The sequence below is a fragment of the Moschus berezovskii genome, chromosome 13, assembly GCF_049115385.1.
Source record: "Moschus berezovskii isolate FMDL1 chromosome 13, NW_MosBer_1.0, whole genome shotgun sequence".
In the NCBI taxonomy this organism is placed as follows: domain Eukaryota; kingdom Metazoa; phylum Chordata; class Mammalia; order Artiodactyla; family Moschidae; genus Moschus; species Moschus berezovskii.
The window spans coordinates 76,533,211-76,547,638 of NC_142472.1; positions in this window are offsets into that span (position 1 = coordinate 76,533,211).

Genomic DNA, 14,428 nt, shown 5'->3' on the forward strand with positions numbered 1-14,428 from the left:
TGCAAAGCCCTCGCCTGTCCCATTTCGCTCTGCAGCTCCTTCTTTGTTCAGCGCTCAGCACGGGGCCTGGCGTGACATCTCTCTGCACCTTTCCAAGTCGGCCTGGTTGGAGGATCTGCTCCGCCCCGGGAAGGAGCTGAGGCTAACAGGAGGCTCTCAGGCCTGCACGCCGAGCGAGGTCTGGCCGGAGCCGGCTGCTGCCACCGGCCTGGCTGGCTGGGAGCCCGGTTCGCATTCTCCCTCCCGAGCTGGGAGGAACCGGCACAGAGGCGTCCAGGCCGCGTGCACGGCTTATAAAACGCCATCAGGAGCACCGTCCTGGGACCGCAGTCATTTATCTGCACTTTTCCCTTGTAAAATGTTACTGACTGTTTTACACCAAGGGCAGTTTATCCTGAATGGGACGTACAGGCATTCAATTCACCTCTACTTTTTGCCAACTCGGCGCTTTTCCCCTCCTCCTTGCCTCGGAAGTTATATATGGTTCTGAGAGAGGGAGTCATTTTCTATCTGAAGCGGGGGGGTGCAAAAAAAAAAAAAGAGCTGACGGCTTTAAAGAGAAACCTTCCATCATAGGAAAGAACATTTGGTTGGAGGGACAATGCCTTTGTTTTTAAAAATGGAGTCCTGCTTCCAGGGGTATTACATTCTTCTCAAATTGACCCCATTTCCGGTCAGATGCTAAGCCCCTTCCTGAGGTGATCCATATCAGTGTGCTTTGGGAGGGGGACATAGCCGAGAGATGTGATCAAGTGCATTTTTCAAACAGGAAAAGGGAATCTCAACAAGCGGTGAATTCGAGACTTTCCTGGCGGTCCAGTGGTTAAGAGTCTGCCAACGCAGAGTCTGTACTGCCAATGCAGCGGTGGCTGGTTTGATTCCTGGTCAGAGATATAAGATTATAGATGCCTTGCAGGGTGGGCAAAAGATTTATAAATAAGTAAATAAATAAATAAAATGAATATGAGGAGGGAAGCTTTAGAAAGAAAAACTTAAAAATTAAAAAAAAAAAGGTGAAATCACTTAAGACCACAAGGGAAGTCTGCAGGGGGTAAATGGGGGTTCAATCAGGGAGAAACAGAGAGGGAGCGCCCCCGAAGCAGGTGCTTCCCCTCTAGCACCCGCTCACTTACCTAAGGAACTGCTCCCCCAGTTCATTAGACTAGCACTGTGCTTGGTCTGCCGATGAGGAGACTGAGTTTCTGAGACGTTAGTGATGGGCTGAAAGTCACACACATCCTTACTGCAAAGTGAGTCTCAAGCCTAAACCTCGTCCAGACTCTCTAGCTGCCTTCATTAAAACCCGCTACTGCTTGCCCTGGCTTTCGCAGAGAATCTAAATATAATGGATTGCTGCTGTGGAATGCCAGGATATTTTAATTTATGGAGAAGAATAATGGGGTTCAGGTGAATGCCCTCTTTTGTAGATTCTGTTTGGAATGAGACCTCGCTTTATTGTTCTTTCACTTCCCGTTAGTTCTAGCTAAAGCGATTCCATGATGACATATAAACCCAAACATGAGTAATTGATGGCAGCCTCAGGAGCTTGAGCAGGATAAAACCAGACTGGCTAAAATCTCCTGGGTGAAGAATTAACATTTATTGGTTTAGTGAAATGAATTTATGTTCCAATAAAGCCAGTTACGGACTAGACAGTGATTTAATGAGGTGCCTTCTGTAAAAAGAGCAAATATGAACTTCTGGGCCTGGGTTAGATGCTAACTGATCTGGCACCTACCAAACTGGTTTTTCAGAAATATTCACAAATTTATTCTATTTCTTTAATCCGTGAAATTTGTGTTTAACCCATTGTGTCTATAGAATTGAAGGTTGGAGGGGAATTGCATCAGCTTCTCTAAACTCATCAACAGTACATTTGCTCACCATCAGGAATTTTGAGCTCTTTTGGAAGCTTGAAGAATGAAGATGAGGACAAATGCCACCATAAAAAAAAAAAAAACGGGAAAGAAATACTGAATCTGTAGATGCATGACAACCGTTAAGTCTAGAGGATTCTTGTTATGGGTCTGTCAGGTGAATGGGAGGAGGGGGAGCAGAGGGCTGAAGATCCAAGGTGCCTTCTCTGGGGTGGGCAGTGGGCAGAGGAGGAAGTCCTTGGCTGCGATCCTTGGGCCACTGGACAGTGTGCATGCACCCTTGCAATCCAAGTTGATCCCTGCCTTCCACTGACCTCTTTGCTTTTTTGTGAGTAGAGATGAGGGCTTGTTCTTTTTGTTTGTTTGTTTATCTTGGCTGTGCTGGGTCTTTGTTGTGGCACGGGCTTTTCTCTAGTTGCGGTGAGTGGGGGCTACTCTCTAGTGGCCGTGCGTGGGCTTCCCAGTGCGGTGGCTTCTCTTATTGAGGAGCACAGTCTCGAGGGCACTCGAGCCTCAGTAGTTGCAGCACGTGGGCTCAGCAGTTGTGGCTCCCCGGTCTAGAGCACAGGCTCAATCACTGTGGCAGATGGACTTAGTTGCTCCGCGGCATGTGGGATCATCCTGGACAAGGGATGGGACCTGTGTCTTATGCGTTGGCAGGCGAATTCTTTACCACGGAGCAACCAGGGAAGCCCAGGACTTATTATTATTTTATGATACAGTTCTCAGGGCAAAAACCTCAGAGTCGTTTTGAGTCTTTCTTTTCTATCCCATATTGGATCCATCAGGAAATCCCTTAGGCTCTCCTTCCAAAATAGGATCTGGGCCCTTCATAGCATCTCCATTGCTGCCTTGCTCATCGGGCCGCTGCCCTTTCTTTGACAAGGTCACTTCAACAGCCTCCTAGCTGGCCTTCCTGCTCCTATTCCTGATTCTTCTTCCTGACACAGACATTTACAATCTGGTCTTAACACAGCAGCTGGAGGGAGATGCTTTGAGAAGTAAAGTCGGATCCTGCCTCCTCTCTCTTCCAGTCTGCCAGTGACTTTCCGCAGCATCCAGAGTAAAGCAAAAGCCATCGTAACGCCCCACGAAGGCCTGCCCAGCCAGGAACTCTCCCTGCCACCCCACTCTCTGACCGCCTCTCCATCCCCACCCACCGGGTCTGACTCTGCTACAGCCTCTGGCAGCTTCTCAAAGGCGCCTGGTGTGCTCCTGCCGTAGTGCTTCTTCTCCTTGAATCACTCTTCACTCAAATATCCACATGGCTATTCCCTTCCTGACGTCACATTTTTGCTCTCACCTTTTCTACTATGTCCACTGTGATGACCCTATTCACACAGTAACCCCTCCTAGCTCCTTAAGTACCACTGATCCTCCAGATTCATCTCTGCTTTTTTCCTAGAACACGTTACTTTTTGATATGTTATCTAACTCATTCATCTATTATATTTTTTTTGTTTATTTTCTGACTCTTCATTTGAACATAAGCTCTGCAAGGGTTGGGATCTGCCTGCTTTGTTTAGAACAGTGCCTGACACAATATCTGTTTGTTGGATGAATGAATGGATGAGAAATCTGCTGAAAGCCATCCTAAAATAGACTTAATACTGACGTGAGAAGCAGGAATAAATTAATTTATTTTCACCGTCTAATATTTTTGCAGCTCGATTTTCATTCTTTGCTTTGCTTTTAACTCTGGCAAATCATATTGAATTGCATGGAGGCTGTATTTTCTGTGATGTTTTGAGATCTTGTGCAAAGGAATTACACTTAGATGAAGAGGATTTTTAATTGAATAATTGCCTTTAAATCCTATCTTGGTGGGTCACGTGAGAAATTTTGAAATTTGAAACGAAGTGGAATAACATTAGGAAAAATGCACTCTTTTATAATGTCACTAATGACACTGACAAAATATTTGAGCGCCCACTGGGTGCAGAGCACTGGGAAAAAAAACACATTAAATGTGTGGCACACACATCTGTGCTGCTGTGAGGCCAGATGTTCTAGTTGTGGGAGTTTTATGCTTCCAGTAGTTCCAAACAGGCTGTCAGATTTTGTGCGTTTAAATTAACTTTTTTGAGGAGTAGTGTAGAAAGCGGTCAACAGCAAAGGTACAGAGCAGGCTGGTTGAAGCAGAAATATCCTGCAGTACTTGGCATGCCTGTTTCTTTCATTATACTTTATCAGGCTGAAGGTAGACCATAGTTGTCAACCTAATTCACGTTTGTATAGCACCGTGCCTCTTACAAAGCACTTGCTTAAATTGGATCATCTCAAGTGTATAGTCTCTGGGAAAAGATTTGCCAAAACCATTGTCCTCCCAGAGATGAATGGTTCAGTGTCGTGTTGGTGATGAGTAGCCCCCAGGAGAAGCCCACGACCATGGGGCTGGTGCCAGACAGTCAGATGCATGGTGCAGTATTAAGAGCATATGTTAGTCTCTCAGCTGTGTCAAACTCTTTGTGACCCCATGGACTATTGCCTGCCAGGCACTCCTGTCCATGGGATTCTCCAGGTGAGAATTTGGGAGTGGGTTGCCACTTCCTTCTCCAGGGGATCTTCCCAACCCAGGGATCAAACCTGGGTCTCCCACATCACAGGCAGATTCTTTACCATCTGAGCCACCAGGGAAGCCCAATTGAGATCTTAGACCTCCCCCACTGTCTGTCATGGAACAGGGGCTTGCCTCATACTTGCTGTAATTCTTGGTGCCTCAGTGTCATCATCTGTAAAATGGGGTTAATAATCGCCATGCTTTCCAGGGCTCCTGTAACAATTGAATGGGTTTATAAATGACAAGCGTTTAGAGCAATTTCTGGCCCGTGGGGAGGCTCCCATGCGCGTCAGCTCTCAGTATCGCTGGACGTGAAGTGACCTGCCAGTTCCTCTTCTCCTCCTCAATGTTTTAGTTAGAGTGTTAGAAAATTTCTCCTTAGAGTCCTTCCCTTGGATATATAATTTTTAACACTGTTGAGGAATAGAACCTATGAGAATTCGATGAAAAGTGTAGGCCCTTTCTCCAGAACAACAGTTAAATTCACCAGCATACTCAGTTTTGCTTATAACGCTGCTGCTGAGTCATTTCAGTCGTGTCCGACTCTGTGTGATCCCATAGATGGCAGCCCACCAGGCTCCTCCATAAGAGTAGTGGAGTGGGGTGCCATCAGCTTCTCCATTTGCCTATAATATAGGGGGTTTATAGACTCTCGGGGCTTCCCTGGTGGCTCAGTGGTAAAGAATCAACCTGCAATGCAGGAGCTGCAGGAGACTTGGGTTCAGTCCCTGGGTTGGGAAGATCCCCTGGAGAAGGAAATGGCAACCCACTACACTATCCTTACCTGGGAAATCCCATGGAGAGAGGAACCTGGCGGGCTAGAGTACATAGGGTTGCAAAGAGATGGACACGACTGAAGTGACTCAGCATGCATGCATGCACATATATTCCTGAGGTCCAGATCAAGGATCTCCAGGTCAGAGTATTTGGTTTCCAGATTAAATTGTCCCTGGTTGAACCATTCCATTAAGCTACCAATCCCTGTTTCCATGCAGGTATGTGCTATGTGACCCCTCATATCTAGAAGGGCTTCCAGAGTATTGCCCCCACCCTCCAGGGATATGCAGGAGCAGCTTGGAGTATTAATAGATGGAGGAGACAGAGGCAAGGAATAAGTGTCACCAAAGAGCAGCTTTCCCAGCATAATCACTCTCCTGGGACGCTCTCCTCACCACCTTCCAGCTGCCTTGCTCTCCTTGGGAGCCGGGAAAAGTCTGACACTGTCTCCCCTTCTGCCTTCTCCCATGTTCAGTCATTTCTCCCTGTGGTCAGCCATCTGCTGAGAAGCCCTGAGAGGGAGTGTGACATCCCTGTGAAGATGAAGATCTGAGCACATCGTAGCAGGGGCCGGAGAGTGATCTGACAGAGTTACACTACAGACAGCAGAACTGTCATTGGTTGTCAATGTGTCTATTTCAAAACACAATCAAAACAGTCTCCAGGTATCCCAACTTCCCAGAGAGATGAAAAAGAATCTTTCAGTACGAAAGCTTGTTACATCTCAAAGAAAGCACGCGGGTGTTTCCCAAGGACATGGGGGAATTCGGAGTCACAGAGCTACACAGTATGGGGTGTCTTTGACGTCTTCTCCCATCACAGTTGCATGAGCCTGGAGATTTCTGCTTTGCGTCCCTTCCTCTTCTGCTGCTTCCGAGGGTGGGGCGGGGTGGTGTGTGATGGGCAGTGTTTGGCTTGCGGAGGTAGCAGCCCTGTCGTTTGGACCCAGATCCTCTCTGTAAAGGAAAACGCTGATTCTCCATATTTTCTCAGCTACTCAAAGAGGATAATAAAAGCTTCCCCCGCCCCTCTTGGGGACTTGGTGAAGATTAATTAGATGCTGCCTGTGAACTGTTTTAAGCTCTGGCAGAAGAAGGTGCTAAGCATTATTTCTAAAGTTAACTTCTTTAACCCATTCTATGAAGTAGGGATCTGCACTCTTGAACTGGAGTTTGGGTAGATAAAATCTATTGTCCAAAGTAAAAGTGAAGCTGAGTGGCAGTGGTCATGGGGCTTTAATGATGGAAATAGTGATGAATTTAATCCATTCGATCCCTGGGTTGGGAAGATCTCCTGGAGGAGGAAATGGCAACCCACTCCACTATTCTTGCCTGGAAAATCCCCACTCCAAAATTCTTGCCTGGACAGAGGAACCTAGCAGACTAGAGTCCATGGGGTTGCAAAACAGTTGGACATGACTGAGCATGACTTTTTATACTGTTCATGGGGTTCTCATATCTCATAAGCTCAGCTATGCAGATGACACCACCCTTATGGCAGAAAGCAAAGAGGAACTGAAGAGACTCTTGATGAAAGTGAAAGAGGAGAGTGAAAAAGTTGGCTTAAAACTCAACATTCAGAAAACTAAGATCATGGAATTTGGCCCCACTTTATGGCAAATAGATGGAGAAACAGTGGAAATAATGACAGACTTAATTTTGGGGGGCTCCAAAATCACTGCAGATGGTGATTACAGCCATGAAATTAAAAGACACTTGCCCCTTGGAAGAAACGTTATGAACAATGTATACAGCATATTAAAAAGCAGAGACATTTCTTTACCAGCAAAGGTCTATCTAGTCAAAGCTGTGGTTTTTCCAGGAGTCACATATGGATGTGAGAGTTGGACTATAAAGAAAGCTGAGGGTAGAAGAATTGATGCTTTTGAACTGTGGTGTTGGAGAAGACTCTTAAGAGTCCCTTGGACTGCAAGGAGATCCAACCAGTCCATCCTAAAGGAAATTGGTCCTGAGTGTTCATTGAAAGGACTGATGCTGAAGCTGAAACTCCAACATTTTTGCCACCTGATACGAAAAACTAACTCACTGGAAAAGACCCTGATGCTGGGAAAGTTTGAAGGCGGGAGGAGAAGGGGATGACAGAGGATGAGATGGTTGGATGGCATCACCGACTTGATGGATATGAGTTTGCATAATCTCCAGAAGTTGGTATTGGACAGGGAAGCCTGGCGTGCTGCAGTCCATGGGGTCGCAAAGAGTCAGACACAACTGAGCAACTGAACTGAGCATGCATGTGCTTTCATCCATTTGCTTCAAATGGGGTACCTTTTTATAAACTGTGGGTGCTGGTTGAACAAACCTATGGGAGAGAGGCAGATTAGGCCCTGGGTCAGAGCCAGCAGACTCTGGCTGAGACTTCTTGTCTCGGGTTGGTGAGGAAGGGAAGGGGTGTCATGATTGAAACTACAAATGGAGGTTTCTGCCTGAATTCTTGCAAGGCAGAGGGACAGACGGAAACACCCAGCTTGGAAAAGTCACCTCTCCTTCTTGGTCAGGCCAAGTGTCCAAGCTCAGAAGTAAGCTTGTGGTTGGAGCAATGTGTCCTAAGTTTTTCCAGGGTGTGGTGACTCCTGGTGTGAGAAGGGTCTTCTCATGTCTTGTGAACTTCTGGGGTGTCTTGTACACTTCCAGAGAGAAGCATAATTTGATATCTCTTTTAAACAGAGAACAAAGTCTTGAATCAAGAAAAATTTCATGTATTCATTGAATAAATATTTACGGAGCATCTACAATTAGTCACAGTTTTAAGTGCTTGGGATACAGATGTGATCAAGATAATCAAGGTCCCAGTTCCCTGGGAACTTGCACTCTAGCAGGTGAGATAGTCAATACACAAGTCAAACAAATTCCCCTGTTTGTCTACACTGGAATGTAAGTTCTACAAGGGCAAGGTTTTTAAATTTTTAAAAAATCTGTTTTGTTCATTGCTGTGTTCTCAGCACCTAGAATAGGACCTGATAGCTAGATGTTAGACGCTCAATAAGTATTTGCTAACTAAGGGAACGAAAAAGGTAATTCCAGATAGTGATAAGTACAGTGGAGGAAGTGTACTGTCAAAGTGTAGGTGGGAGATGAAGACAGGGCGAGCAAGAGGTGGGAGATGCAAGGTCTTACAGGCTTTGGTAAGAGACGGCTGGATGGCATCACCGATTCAATGGACATGAGTCTGAGTGAACTCCGGGAGTTGGTGATGGACAGGGAGGCCTGGTGTGCTGTGATTCATGGGGTCGCAAAGAGTCGGACACGAACTGAGCGACTGAACTGAACTGAACTCAACTGAAGAGTCTGGGTAAGAGCAGTGGGTTTTAAGCACAGGAAATGTGCAGCTTATTTTATTTATTTTCTCCAGAAGCACCGTGGAGCATGTGGGATCTTAGTTCCCCAACCAGGGATCAAGCATCTGTCTCCTGCATCCCTGCATTGAAAGCAAAGAGTCTTAACCACGGGACCACCAGGGAGACCCCTAGTTTATATTTTAAAAAGACCTTTGAAGTACTGGTAAGGAAAGGACAGGAAGGGGGAGAGTGGAGAGGCAGAGAAACCAGTTAGAAAGCTGTTTTGGTGGTGGAGACCACAGGTGGCGATGGCTGGTCCCAGGCAGATGGCTGGGGATGTGGTAGGAAGCAGTTGGGTTCCAGATGTGTTTCAGAGGTTGAGCCAGTGGCGTTTGTTTGTGAACTGAGTGTGGGAATGAGGCAAAGGGAAGAGCCAGAGATGACTCTGGGTGTTTTAGCTCCGTGAGTATATAGATGATGATGCCATTAACCAAGGGATGAATGTGGAAGCTTCTGGAATGCGGGCCCCCGAGGTGGATGAGATTGGGCAAGGTGGGAGTAGGAAAGCCCTGAAGTCAGTTCTTCTGAGATGTGTATTGAGCAGCTGAGGCATTTTGGTCAGACATATAGAGGAGTAGCAGAAGGACTGGGTGAGCACATCACAGGGCTGAGAAAGATCTAAACGTCGGAATCACACAATTTTTTTCAGTTTTGTTGAGATATAACTGACAAAATTCTAAGATGTTTGCAGTGTACACTGTGATGATTTAATCCATGTATACATTGTGAGAGGATACCTCCCATTATTAATTGCCGTATTTTTCACCTTATTTGTTAGTTTATGTGTTTTTCTGAGAGCAGTGAAGTTCTGCTCTGTCAGCAAGTTTTGCTTATAGGGTCCAGTGTTATCAGTCGAAGTCACCACGTTTCACCCTGGATCCTCAGACTTCATTCCTCTTACAGCTGACAGTTTATGCCCTTTAACTGACTTCTCCTCATTTTCCCCACCTCTGGCCTGGCAACCCCTTTTCTGCTCTCTGTTTCTGCAGTTTGATTTCTCATTTAAATTCCACAAGTACGCGCTACTGTGAAGGGTTTGTTTTTCTCTATATTTCACTTAGCATGATGTCCTCAAGTTCATTGCATATTGATATAAATGGCAGAATTTCCTGCTTTCTTATGGTTGAATTGCATCCCATTCAGTTCAGTTCGTCGCTCAGTCGTGTCCGACTCTTTGTGACCCCATGAATCACAGCACGCCAGGCCTCCCTGTCCATCACCAGCTCCCGGAGTTCACTCAAACTCATGTCCATCAAGTCGGGGGTGCCATCCAGCCATCTCATTCTCTGTCGTCCCCTTCTCCTCCTGCCCCTAATCCCTCCCAGCATGAGAATCTTTTCCAGTGAGTCAAGTCTTCGCATGAGATGGCCAAAGTATTGGAGTTTCAGCTTTAGGATCAGTCCTTCCAATGAACACCTAGGACTGATCTCCTTTAGAATGGACTGGTTGGATCTCCTTGCAGTCCAAGGGACTCTCAAGAGTCTTCTCCAACACCACAGTTCAAAAGCATCAATTCTTGCGGCTATCAGCTTTCTTCACAGTCCAACTTTCACATTCATACATGACCACGGGAAAAACCATAGCCTTGACTAGACGGACCTTGGTTGGCAAAGTGATGTCTCTGCTTTTTAATATGCTATCTAGGTTGGTCATAACTTTCCTTCCAAGGAGTAAGCGTCTTTTAATTTCCTGGCTGCAATCAGCATCTGCAGTGATTTTGGAGCCCAAAAAAATAAAGTCTGACACTGTTTCCACTGTTTTTCCATCTATTTCCCATGAAGTGATGGGACCAGATGCCATGATCTTTGTTCTCTGAATGTTGAGCTTCAAGCCAACCTTTTCACTCTCCTCTTTCTCTTTCATCAAGAGGCTTTTGAGTTCCTCTTCACTTTCTGCCATAAGGGTGGTGTCATCTGCATATCTGAGGTTAGAGATATTTCTCCCGGAAATCTTGATTCCAGCTTGTGCTTCTTCCAGCCCAGCGTTCCTCATGATGTACTCTGCGTATAAGTTAAATAAGCAGGGTGACAATATATAGCCTTGACGTACTCCTTTTCCTATTTGGAACCAGTCTGTTGTTCCATGTCCAGTTCTAACTGTTGCTTCCTGACCTGTATATAGGTTTCTCAGGAGGCAGGTCAGGTGGTCTGGTATGCCCATCTCTTTCAGAATTTTCCACAGTTTATCGTGATCCACACAGTCAAAGGCTTTGGAATAGTCAATAAAGCAGAAATAGATATTCTTTCTGGAACTCTCTTGCTTTTCCCATGATCCAGCCGATGTTGGCAATTTGATCTCTGGTTCCTGTGCCTTCTCTAAAACCTGATTGAACATCTGGGAGTTCACTGTTCACATATTGCTGAAACCTGGCTTGGAGAATTTTGAGCATGACTTTACTAGTGTGTGAGATGAGTGCAGTTGTCCGGTAGTTTGAGCATTCTTTGGCATTGCCTTTCTTTGGGATTGGAATGAAAACTGACCTTTTCCAGTCCTGTGGTCACTGCTGAGTTTTCCAAATTTAATGGCGTATTGAGTGCAGCACTTTCACATCATCATCTTTCAGGATTTGAAATAGCTCAACTGGAATTCCATTACCTCCACTAGCTTTGTTCGTAGTGATGCTTTCTAAGGCCCACTTGACTTCACATTCCAAGATATCTGGCTCTAGGTGAGTGATCACACCATCATTATATACATACATATGCATGCACACATGCACACAGACACCAAATCTTAGATTGTTTTCATATCTTGGTGGTTTTGAATAATGCTTCAGCGAACATGGGTGTGTGGATATCTCTTTGAGAATCTGTTTTCATTTCATTTGGATAAATACCCACAGGTGAGATTTGTGGATAATATGGTTGTTCAATTTTTATTTTTTGGGGAATCTGCATAGTCTTTTCCATAGTGGCTACACCAGTGTACATTCCCATCAACAATGTACAAGGGTTCCCCTTTCTCCACATTCTTGCCAACATTTGCTTTTTTGTCTTTTTTACCGACACTCATTCTGACAAGTGTGAGGTGATGTCTCCTTGTGGTTTTGATTTGCATTTTCCTGACGCAAAGATAGGCTCGATAAAGGACAGAAATGGTATGGACCTAACAGAAGCAGAAGATATTAAGAAGAGGTGGCAAGAATACACAGAAGAACTGTACAAAAAAGATCTTCAAGACCAAGATAATCACGATAGCGTGATCACTCACCTGGAGCCAGACATCTTGGAATGTGAAGTCCAGTGGGCCTTAGGAAGCATCACTACGAACAAAGCTAGGGGAGGTGATGGAATTCCAATTGAGCTATTTCAAATCCTGAAAGATGATGCTGTGAAAGTGCTGCACTCAATATGCCAGCAAACTTGGAAACCTCAGCAGTGGCCACAGGACTGGAAAAGGTCAGTCTTCATTCCAATCCCAAAGAAAGGCAATGCCAAAGAATGCTCAAACTACTGCACAATTGTACTCATCTTTAGTTCAGTTCAGTTCAGTTCAGTCGTGTCCGACTCTTTGTGACCCCATGAATCACAGCACGCCAGTCCTCCCTGTCCATCACCAACTCCTGGAGTTCACTCAAACTCATGTCCATCGAGTCAATGATGCCATCCAGCCAACTCATTCTCTGTCGTCCCCGTCTCCTCCCACGCCCAATCCCTCCCAGCATCAGAGTCTTTTCCAGTGAGTCAACTCATCGCATGAGTTGACCAAAGTATTGGAGTTTCAGCTTTAGCATCTTAAAAAGCAGAGACATTACTTTGCCAACCAAGGTCCGTCTAGTCAAGGCTATGGTTTTTCCCGTGGTCATGTATGGATGTGAGAGTTGGACTGTGAAGAAAGCTGATCGCCGAAAAATTGATGCTTTTGAACTGTGGTGCTGGAGAAGACTCTTGAGAGTCCCTTGGACTGCAAGGAGATCCAACCAGTCCATTCTAAAGGAGATCAATCCTGGGTGTTCATTGGAAGGACTGATGCTAAAGCACTCATCTTACATGCTAGTAAAGCCATGCTCAAAATTCTCCAAGCCAGGCTTCAGCAATATGTGAACCGTGAAATTCCAGATGTTCAAGCAGGTTTTAGTAAAGGCAGAGGAACCAGAGATCAAATTGCCAACATCCACTGGATCATGGAGAAAGCAAGAGAGTTCCAGAAAAAACAACTATTTCTGCTTTATTGACTATGCCAAAGCTTTTGACTGTGTGGATCACAATAAACTGTGGAACATTCTGAAAGAGATGGGAATACCAGACCACCTGACCTGCCTGTTGAGAAACCTGTATGCAGGTCAGGAAGCAACAGTTAGAACTGGACATGGAACAACAGACTGGTTCCAAATAGGAAAAGGAGTACGTCAAGGTTGTATATTGTCCTCCTGCTTATTTAACTTATATGCAGAGTACATCATGAGGAAGGCTGGGCTGGAAGAAGCACAAGCTGGAATCAAGATTGCCGGGAGAAATATCAATAACCTCAGATATGCAGATGACACCACCCTTATGGCAGAAAGTGAAGAGGAACTCAAAAGCCTCTTGATGAAAGAGAAAGAGGAGAGTGAAAAGGTTGGCTTGAAGCTCAACATTCAGAAAACGAAGATCATGGCATCTGGTCCCATCACTTCATGGGAAATAGATGGAGAAACAGTGGAAGCAGTGTCAGACTTTATTTTTTTGGGCTCCAAAATCACTGCAGATGCTGATTGCAGCCAGGAAATTAAAAGACGCTTACTCCTTGGAAGGAAAGTTAGCATATTAAACCTAGATAGCATATTAAAAAGCGGAGACATCACTTTGCCAACCAAGGTCCGTCTAGTCAAGGCTATGGTTTTTCCCGTGGTCATGTATGAATGTGAAAGTTGGACTGTGAAGAAAGCTGATCGCCGAAGAATTGATGCTATTGAACTGTGGTGCTGGAGAAGACTCTTGAGAGTCCCTTGGACTGCAAGGAAATCCAACCAGTCCATTCTAGAGGAGATCAGTCCTGGGTGTTCATTGGAAGGACTGATGCTAAAACTGAAACTCCAATACCTTGGCCACCTACTGTGATGAGTTGACTCACTGGAAAAGACTCTGATGCTGGGAGGGATTGGGGGCAGGAGAAGGGGCCGACAGAGGATGTGATGGCTGGATGGCATCACCAACTTGATGCACATGAGTTTGGGTGAACTCCGGGAGTTGGTGATGGACAGGGAGGCCTGGTGTGCTGCAATTCATGGGGTTGCAAAGAGTCGGACACCGCTGAGCGACTGAACTGAACTGAACCGAACCGATGGTTAGGGATGTTGAGCAACTTTTCATTATCTTTTGGCCATTTGAATATCTTTTTGGAAAAAATGTCTGGTTCCTCTGCTCAGTTTTTAATAGGACTGTTGGAGTTTTCTTACTTTTGAGTTGTATGAGTTTTTATACCTTTTGGATATTAACTCCTTATCAGATATATAATTTGTAAATATTTTTTTCACATGTTATGGGTTACCTTTTCAATTGTTGATGGTTTCCTTTTCTGTCCAGGAAATTTTTAGTTTATGTAATCCCACTTGTTGATTTTTGCTGAAGCTGCTTTTTTGCTTTTGACATCAAATCCAAGAGAAAAAAAAAATCACCGTTAAGACCAAAATCAAGGAAATACCCCCATGTTTTCTTCTAGAAGTTCCATGGTTCCAGACCTTACCTTCACATCTTTAATGCATTTGGAGTTGATTTTTGTGTATGGTATAAGGTAGGGGTCCAGTTTCTTTCCTTTGCATATGACTAATTTTCCCAAGATCTTTACTGAAGAGACTTTCCTTCCTCCACTGTATATTCTTGGCTCCTTTGTCATAAGTTAATTTACTCTTAACATTTGAGTTTAATTCTGGGCTCTCAC